At 46.8% G+C, this 9,249-nt stretch overlaps 2 protein-coding genes across 14 annotated transcripts in view; one reads left to right on the forward strand and one right to left on the reverse strand.

Annotated features, from left to right (window-relative positions):
- Positions 1-738, forward strand: part of Dhrs3 (dehydrogenase/reductase (SDR family) member 3) — a 35,676-nt gene extending 34,938 nt beyond the window's left edge. For 6 of the 9 annotated variants that reach the window (NM_001172424.2, NM_001357276.1, NM_011303.7 and 3 more), the window contains one exon: positions 1-738. This exon is cut by the window's left edge and continues 337 nt beyond it. The gene's annotated coding sequence lies outside the window, so the exon portion shown is untranslated. The other 3 variants (XR_003954897.1, XM_006538681.4, XM_030253368.1) reach the window with 1 other exon arrangement.
- Positions 1-9,249, reverse strand: part of Vps13d (vacuolar protein sorting 13D) — a 323,993-nt gene that overhangs the window by 56,427 nt on the left and 258,317 nt on the right. The window lies entirely within an intron of this gene.

Consider the following 9,249-nt stretch of genomic DNA (forward strand, 5'->3'; position numbering starts at 1 on the left):
TAGCGTTTGTCATGAAATTGCTTCTCCAGTCTAACCCGCCTGATGTGCATCTACTATTTCCAGGAGAGTCTGCTCCCAGACACTCTGCCTTTCCCTCCAAAACCCTCTCACTCCCAGCTCGTGCAAACTGGTTACACAGCAGAAACGCAAAATAAAGAGGTGGCTTTCGCAGCTTCCTTCGTTCACGTGTTTGGGAGGGAGGCAGCTGGGAAGGAACCTGCCCCAACCACAAAGACCCATCTTTTGAGAGAGAAGGGGTCTGCCTTGGGGTCTACAAAGAGCAGGAGAGGAACTGCAGCCCAGTCCAAGAAGAGAGACAGGAGGGAGGGAGGTATGGCCAGGCCCCTCCAGATACTTGTCTTCCCTGGTAGGATCCATGGAAGAGTTGACCGCATCTGTCCTTCTTTGGTCCCACTGGGCCACCAATGTAAAAGTAAAGTCAGACTCCACTGAGCACCTGCTTCTGACCCTACATGGGGGAACCAAGATGATACTAGCAAAAGATGCCATTCATCTGTGGAAGAAAGAATCATGAGTCACCAGAAACAATGGCAACGCATCACTTAGGGTCAGCGCTGTGGAGTGTTACAGCACATCTGGTTGTGGGAGACGGAAAACCCAGAGAATGGAAGGAGCTGGCATGGTCTCAGTCAAGCAAGGGTAGAGGTGCCCATGGTTCTCTGCCGTGATTCTCATACTGAGCACATTGAATAAATGTCACTGTAGTCTGTGTGGAGCAGAGAGCAGTGTGACCTGGTAGGAATAGCATCCATGCATACAGCTTTTGCAGGTGGGTGGCCGAGAGCAGGCTAGTTTTCCTCCATACAGGGAGGAGAAGGTCTTAGGCCTCTGACTTAGTGAGTGGCTTCCTTGAAAACTGCAGGAAGTTCACACAGACCTAAGCATCTCTGGCTGGACCCTTGTGCTTATAGCAAGGAGGATGGGATAACTTGAAGGAAAGCAGGCTGGTCTGCAAGAGAAACACCAGGTATACGCTGTTTATGGAGCACTGATGGGGTACTGCCAGCCTAAGACATGGTGTTTACACTGTATCAAGTATCAGCTCTCCCTGCAGCCACTAGAGGAAAAAGCCCTCCCCCGCCCCCCCCCCAAAAAAAAGAAGAAAAAAAAAACAACAGCTCAGAGTGAGCACTGTCAAACCACTTGGTGGTGGGCAGCCAGATGCGATCCCCAGATCACTGTAGCTTCCTATAGGGAAAGTGTCTGCCCTGCAACCTCAACTTATTCATGAAACCATCTTCCCTCTGAGAAGCCATTATCCAAGATGAGAGCTCCCAGGGGATAAATGTACTGGTCTACCCTCATGCCCTCTTCAGGTTCTCCCTGGAAATAGTGCATGTCACTTCCACTCCCATTTCATTGGGCAAATCTGGTCACGTGATCATTGCCTGACAAAGATCCTGGGAGGATCATGTGGGCTGCCAAGCCCTTGAAGAAGACTTCATGAGGAAAAGTTAGAAATGAAGCCAACACAAGGATGTAGTAGCCCCGGAACCCATGCTGATACTGAGCAATCCCTACATAGGCAGAGACCTGGCTCACTTCCCAAACACTCTTCCAAAGGGAGAGTTTGGGAACTTATTTCGCAGATGAGAAGATGGGTTCAAAGCAGGATGTGGGCTTGTCCACACAGCTCTGACCCCTGGTTTTCTGTGACATCAGACAATAGCAAGCAACAAGGAGTCACATCCCAGCCATCTGTCACCTGCATTTTGGTCCTTGAGAATAGGTGTGTCCAGCGTGTATGGGGGATGTTAGTACTGCCTCAGCTCCCTTATGGTGTCTGGAAATCTCCTACAGCAGGTGCCTCTGCCTGGCTCTTCTAGGAGAGAGGCAGGGATGAGTCCATCTTCGTGGACAGGGAGAAATGAGTGTGTGTGTGTGTGTGTGTGTGTGTGTGTGTGTGTGTGTGTGTGTGTGTGTGTGTGTGTGTGTGAGGGTTCCTGTCTGCTAAGCCCCAGTTTTCCTGATCACCTCTGAGCAACTGAGGTATTTTTGTATCATGGTCTGTAGGCTGACGTTATAGAGATGTTTTGATTATTGGGGTGTCCATGAAGTTGCATTTAGCCTATAAACTGGAAATGTAGTGACAACCTCAAGGGACTATGCTGGGATGCTAGAATAAGCAAGACTCAGAGAGTCTTTACCAGGGCAAGCATGTATGATCACTGCCTCAGCTACAGGGACTGGATACCTTGGTTTCCCAGTATGCAATGGTTTCTCTTGGTGGTAGGGTGGGGCCTTGTTTCCCCCACAACACACCGCAATACACCAACACCCCACTTTTGGCTTTTTTTTTTTCCTCTTCCTTTTTTTTGGATTGCTTCCAATAGAAACCAGAGAAAAGGCCTTGGGCAGATTCCCAGGAGGCCTCTCTGGTCCCTCCCTGGAATGGTTTGACTGCCTGGAGAGCTTCAAGAGTGAGAGTGGAGAGCTAATTCTGTCCCTTTGCTTGTCCAAGTGAAGGAGAGTGACAAGCGCCAACCCCCTGAGGGGCAAAACAGGCTGTGCCAACCCTGTAAAGAAGCCTTGGGTCCTGGGAAATGACCCAGTTGCCAGGCTGGAGGTTCCTCCCAAGCCCCAAAGAGAAGCAGATTGGGAGTGGGTGCCAAGCCCAGGGAGGCATCAGACCTCAGCCCTGTCTGGCTCAGGTCCAGGGGAGCAGGCTGTCTGGCTGGACCAGTGGTCAGGAATTCAGTCCTGTGGTCACCAGTAGTTCCCAGAGACCAAATTCTTTGAGAAACCAACTCTCCCAGGAATAAGCTGATGTCTTAAAAAAAACGAAACAGAAAGATCCAAGGTTGACTCCAGAGGTCACTATTAGGACCCTCCTAGCTGAGAACTCCATCCCATAGAAGGCAGTTTTCACCTTTATGGTGTTTCTATCTGATGGAAGACAAACAAACAAAAAGAACCCAGGCCACAAGGAACAGGAGCTGAGGTTCTCAAAGAACAGCTCTACTGGCTGGGAAAGGAGAGAGGAGGCTGTCGCCCAAGTACAGCCCCTCCCCCAGGAACGTCTTTCTGACGCTCAGTGGTATGGGACTGAACTAAGCCGAGAGGACTTCTCTACGCACACTCCTGGCTTCAGGCAAAGCCAAAGGCGACAAATATCCGCTGACGCAGAAGGAAGGGCTGGAACTGCTCCCGGACAAGTCTCCTAAGTTCCCAAACATTCCTTAGGGCTTGGAGTGCAGCTCAGTTTGTGGAGTGCTTGCCTAGCTCTGGGTTTGATTCCCCAATACCACAAAAACCAAGCGTGGTATATGCTTTTATTTCTAGCACTTGAGAGATGGGGGCAGGAGAATCAAAAGTTCAAGGCTTTCTTCAGCTATATAAGGAGCTGGAAGCCAGTCCAGGAGTTGATTTGAGACCCTGTATCAAACCACAAACAAACAAAAAACATTGATTAGGGGCCAGAGAGATGACACAGCAGACAAGGGCACTTACTGTCTGCCTAGACAACCTGAGTTATATCCCTGAGGTCCGCCCTTACCCTTGGATGATTCTCTGTCCTCCATATGTACCCTCCCCCTCCCCAGAACACACAATAGATAGATTGGTGTACAATAGTTTAAAACATACCTGGGTCCACATGTGTCTACATGGGAGGGCTGTTCAGAGTGGGATTAAGATAGCTCTTCACATCCCCGGAGCCACTGTGCTTATCTGTTCAAAGCTCCCACTCCCCAGCTCTTGAGCCCACCCTGAAGCCAGAAAGCTCCATAGGAAGTGGGAGGCCCTGGGATCTGGGGGAAGGGGAAGCTGACTTACACCTCCCTTTCTCATTGCTGTAATAAAACACTGGCAAAGGCAACTTAAGGAAGAAAGAGTTTACTTTGGCTCCCAGTTCAAGGGAAAGTCCATCAAGGTAGGGAAGCGGGAGCCTGAAACAGCTAATCATGTTATGTCTACAATCGGAGCGATGGACGCATGCGTAGTAGGACTCAGCTCACCGTCGATTTCATACAGGCCAGGATCTCCTATCTAGGGAGTTGTCCTGGCCACAATTAAGATTCTCTTCCCATATTGAACCATTTCCCACAGGTATGCTCAGGGACCTTCCTCCCAGGCCATTTTAGATTCTTCTGCCTTGATAGCAATTAATATTCACTCTTAAAAGAAGGAATTCATAATTCCTAGTGAGCGCTATCCCACCATCCTTGCCTTTGAGAAGCTCTTTGACACAGCTCCCTATGTCTTGGGAAGAAAAAAGACAGGGATGATCCCTTAGAAGACACAGCTGGGACTAAGAGCTATTGTCCTGCTGGGATACTGCTCTCCAAATGGGAGATGCCCAGGATGGAGAGAAATCTTGAGTAGCAGGGCCATCACAGAGGCACCATAACTGGCAGCAAATGCTATATTGGGTTCTCCAGAGAAACAGAACTGAAAGAAAAGAGAATGAATATATATATATATATATATATACATATATATATGTATATATATATGAACTATATGTGTGTGTGTACACGTATATTTACATATACACCATATATATGTACATATACAGGATTTATTAGAATGACTTACAGGCTAAGGTCCAGCTAGTCTACCAATGGAAGGTCCAAGATCCAGTAACTGTCCATTCCATGAGTCTGAACACTTCAGCTGGTTTTCAGTATACAACAAAATCTTGAAAAAGCAGGTTCTAATGCCAATAAAGGAATGGATTTGCTAGCAAGGATGAGGGCAAGCAGGCAAAGAGAAAGAGAGCTTTTTTTTTTTAAATGTCCTTTATATAGTCTGTCACCAGAAGGTATGGCACAGATTAAAGATGGATATTCCCTCCTCAAAAGATCTGGATTAAATTATTCCCACTTCAAATTAATTAAGAAAAAAAAACCTTTACAGGTATACCCAACCAGTTGGGTTTTAGTTAATACCAGATGAAGTCAAGTTGACATCCAAGAATAGCCATCACATCACGCTGGCACTCGGTAGCTTGTCCTGACCCAGGAGGCTGTCTGGTCCGTGCACATCATGGAGCATTATTGAGATCAGAGTCAAATTCATGAAGCAGTGGGATCCAATGGTGTGTAACATATTTTTCAAAACTGGTTTCCGTGGACACCTTGACTCACATGCACAAATCCACATACACACATACACGAATTTACATAAATTAAAAATACAACATTAAAAAAAGAAAGAAAGAAAGACAGACAGACAGACAGACAGACAAACCAGTATGTAGTCAGAATCAAGATGAAAATCGCATGATCTTTTCAATAGATGCTGAAAAGGTGTGATAAAATTCAACATCCCTTCACAATCAAAGTCAAGAGAGACAAGGGATAACCCGAGAATCATTCAGTGTGACGTGTGCATGTAACAAACCTCTAGGTAACAATATACTAAATGGGGAAGAATCGAGAGCAGTCCCAGAAGCTGAGCAAGACAAGGTGTTCTCTCTTTCCACTTCTATTCAATATAGGGCTTGAGTTGTCAGCCAAGTAAAAAGGCAAGAAAGAGAAATGAATATAGACAGACAGACAGACAGACACAAATAGAAAAGGAAGGTGTCAAACAATTCCACTTCCTTATGATAGTCAAATTGAGACAGGCTGACTCCATGACAGATTTCAAATTGTCAGCCTAAGAGACTAGGCTTAAGAACTGGGCAAGGCCAGGCAAGTCAGTTAAAAAACAAAAAACAAAAAAACCCAGGCTTCAGACAACTAGACAGAAACTAGAAAGTGCCCAGCCACCTAGCCTGAAACAAGGACAGTGGGTCAACAAGTTTCCAGACCTTCCCAGTAACAGGTTCCAACCCCCATGCGCCAGTAATGGAATGTACCTAGAGATGGAGTAAGATAAAGGCCACCCAACCCGGACTTCCTCAATGACAGTTTCCAGCCCTCACGCTCCTTACAGAATGGAATGCCCTTAGCAATGGAGTAAGATAGAGGTCACCTTTCCCAGAATCCCCTAGCATGCTTTAGGTCTAGCCTGTGAGCTCATTCGGTTGCCTCTCCATTTTGGAGTTAAGGATCTCCTCATGCTGCTCTTCTGCCAGATAAAACACTCCTTGCTTTCGCATACTATTTGAGTCTGGAGTATCATTCTTTGGCGAACAATGAACCCTTACAAAGTAATCTTCCATTATAGGACCAGATCATAATTTATCCATCCATCACCAAAGTTGATGGATATTTGAGGACAATATCTGCTTTGCACTTGCACCCTTAAGACCAGACATCCCATGAGGGCAGAGCATCTGGCACAACCTGGCTGTCTGCATAAGTAGACTCTTCAGCAATGGCTGCAAATAGGGAAGCCCCTTCTATGTGCAAGTGGAGCCCCTGAGCCTGAAAAACCACAGTGTATTGCAAAATGTTCAAGACTTCATCCCAGTATTCCTGACGTCGTGGACAGGGCCACTGGCAGGGCTGTCCTGAGCTCTACTGGAGACCTGACAGTACCACTGTCTTCATCTTTCACAGTTATGACAATCAAAAATAACCCTGGGACTCTATGAAATGTTTCCTACAGAGCTGAGTCACCCTGGTGGGAATATTTGGTCTTCAGGCCATTTGTTTCTTCTTTGCAACAACTCAGAGTTGTGGAAGTGTGGTGACTTAAATAGGAATGGACTCCCACAGGCTCATATATTTGAACACTTGGTCCCCAGTTAGTGGAACTGTTTGGGAAGGATTAGGAGGTATGGCCTTGCTAGAGGAAGTGTGGCACCAAGAGTGGCCTTTGAGGTTTCAAAAGCCCACCATCTGCTGGATGTGGCAGAGCATGCTTTTAATCCCAGCACTCAGGAGGCAGAAGCAGGCAGAGCTCTGTAAATTCAAGGCCAGCCTGACCTACATAGTGAGTTCCAGAACAGCCAGGGTTATTCAGAGAGGCCCTGTCTCAAAATAAAACAAAAAACAAACAACAACAAAAAAGGCAGTTAGCATTGTTTGTTGCTAGCTGTGGAAACTGAAGTCTAGGATGCTTTAGTGGCCTGATCCCTAAAAGGTTAGCTGATCCAGGAGCAAGAGCATCTCTCTGTCCCAGGGCTAGAATCTCTAATCCTGCTCAGGCATCCATGCCTCCCTCCTGGTGAGATAACCAGTATCTGCAGAATTTTCCAGCACAACTCCCCCCACCCCCAAATCCTTATCATTCCTTTCATTTTTCAAGACTCACAAGACAAAGGAAATAAGCAGTTGAAGAAGACACACGCTGAGCTCAATCCCCTGCTGCAGCTGGTTTGTAATTGGATCCTGCCTGGGAAGGTGACTTGGGCCTGGGCAAAACCCCAGACTGGGAGAGGCAGTAGGACTGGGCTCTGGGTTTTGTAAGCTGCTCCACCAAGTGTGAGTGTGAGTTGGGACTGCAGACTGCATACCACAAGTGCCACTCTGGGGTCCAAGTGCCTTGGCTTCTTGCTGAGGGTGGAGAGGTGAGGGTATAACCCAGTCCACCCTTCTTTACCATGTTAGACTTACTGCCCTGCTGTGTGCTCTGTGTGAGATGCCAAATGAAGAGAAGCTGGCTTGGCTTTCCATCCAGACCTGCTGAGAGCCAGGAAGGAGGCAGGGCAGGGATGAGTCTGGAGCTTGAAGCCATCCATACCTGGCTGAGTCTTAGTTGAGTGGGACCATGAGTTTCACCTTAACCTGAACTTAACCTTCCCAAGCCTCTTTCCTCATCTGAAGCATAGAGCCACTGAGGGAAAACTCTAAAGAGAAATACAAATAATGAACTAACACACTGAGCACTACTAAACATCCATTAACAAATGTGTATCTCCTTTACTTTGCAATAACAGCAATGAGTCACTGTGAGCCTAGTGGGACAGACCCAGAGTATGCTTAGCAAGGAGACAAGTCTAAGCAATGGTACAGTTGGGATTTGAACCCCAGAGTCTCATTACAAAATCCTGCTTTTAATCCCTGGCCTTCTGTCTTTGTGAAGAAGCCATCCAGTACTTACCATGACTTGCCAACATCTTTATCTGTCCCAACCTGGACACTTCTTGCCATATCTGCCATGTCATTGCCTTCCTTGCTGGAATCTGAAACAACTCTCAGCCCAACTTTGGAAGGACAAGCAGGTGGCTTCTGTGACTTTTGTGAATAGAATGTGCTGGCCTCCCACTGTGGAGTGGGAAGTTGTGAAGTGTACCTCTCTCTCTCTCTCTCTCTCTCTCTCTCTCTCTCTCTCTCTCTCTCTCTCTCTCTCTCTCTCTCTCTCTCTCTCTCTCTCTCTCTCTGTCTCTCTGTCTCTCTGTCTCTCTCTGTTCCTCTCTGTCTCTGTCTGTGTCTCTTCTCCCCTCCCCTCCCCTCCCCTCTCCTCTCCTCTTCTCTTCTCCTCTCTTCTCCTCTCTTCTCTTCTCTCCCTCATTTTTCTGTCCTTCTCTCCTTCCCACCTCAAGGTCTGGGGACAAAGCTAGTACCTTGATGGGACTAAGGAGATGGCTCAATAAGGGCATTGCTGTACAAGCATGAGGACCCAAGTACAAATCCCCATGAATGATTAAGGGCCCTTAATTATGGCAACTGTGGGCAGGTGGGTTAGGGATAAAAGAAACAGGAGGATTCCTTGGGCTTGCTGGTTACCAAGCTAACTCAGTTCTCAGCAACTCATCACAAGGAAATAAAGCATAAAGAAATAGAACAGGACATTCCAAGTCTTCCTCTGGGGCTGGAGAGATGGCTCAGTGGTTAATAGCACAGACTGTTCTTCCAAAGGTCCCGAGTTCAATTCCCAGCAACCACATGGTGGCTCACAACAAGCCGTGATGGGATCCAATGACCTCTTCTGGTGTGTCTGAAGACAGTGACAGTGTACTCACACACATAAAATAATAAAACCTAAAAGAAGAGCAATTAGCCAAGTCTTCCTCTGCCTTTTATATGTGTATGTGAATGCATACATATACATACATACATACATACATACATACATACATACATACACACACACACACATACACACATACATACACACACACATATAATTGTTTAAGCCAAATACCCGGTACAGATTATTCCATTCAGTAAATTGCCAGAGCCCTTTACAATGTACCCATCACCCTGCCCAATTCCTGCAAGGACAATTGGAAAAACAAGAAGCTAGTTTTCCTGGCTTAATTCTCATTGGTTATAGCAAGCTTGTGTTGAGTCCCTTGTCCACATATAAACCAATCGTAGCAGTCAGAAGATGTTCCAATAGACAAAGCCTGAGTCTTGCAGGCTGTCCCTTCCAGCCAAGGAGCAAATCAGC

Source organism: Mus musculus, chromosome 4, assembly GCF_000001635.26.
Source record: "Mus musculus strain C57BL/6J chromosome 4, GRCm38.p6 C57BL/6J".
NCBI lineage: Eukaryota > Metazoa > Chordata > Mammalia > Rodentia > Muridae > Mus > Mus musculus.